This window comes from Bison bison, unplaced genomic scaffold, assembly GCF_000754665.1.
Source record: "Bison bison bison isolate TAMUID 2011002044 unplaced genomic scaffold, Bison_UMD1.0 scf7180017864180, whole genome shotgun sequence".
NCBI classification, from domain to species: Eukaryota; Metazoa; Chordata; class Mammalia; order Artiodactyla; family Bovidae; genus Bison; species Bison bison.
In genome coordinates, this window is record NW_011494752.1 from 9191977 (window position 1) to 9192291 (window position 315).

General features: G+C 60.3%; 1 protein-coding gene across 1 annotated transcript in view; it reads right to left on the minus strand.

The window, feature by feature from the left end:
* B9D1 (B9 protein domain 1) overlaps positions 1-315 on the minus strand; it is a 9734-nt gene that overhangs the window by 487 nt on the left and 8932 nt on the right. The window lies entirely within an intron of this gene.

A 315-nucleotide genomic window follows, 5' to 3' on the forward strand; every position in this document is an offset into this window, starting at 1 on the left:
GGGGAGGCTCTCAGCCCGTCCCCTGTCCAAGGGTGGCAGGCATCCATGGAACTGGAGCCATGGAGCATGGTCAGTTTGACATGTGCCAGGCACCAAGCAGGCAGGTTTTAGGGCCGAACGTGTCGAGGTGTGAGGGGCACACAGCTGTGAGCCGTTGAGATCAGTGTTGAGTCCAAGCGCGCGTGCTGGTGGCTGTTCTGTGCAGCGGCCATGGGCGGTGCTCTCTGAGGTGAGGGCCCTGCTCCCAGGGGATGTGCTGCAAAAGTCGGCGCAGCCCTAGCCCAGGCTCTGTGAAAAGGTTACACTTTATTATAC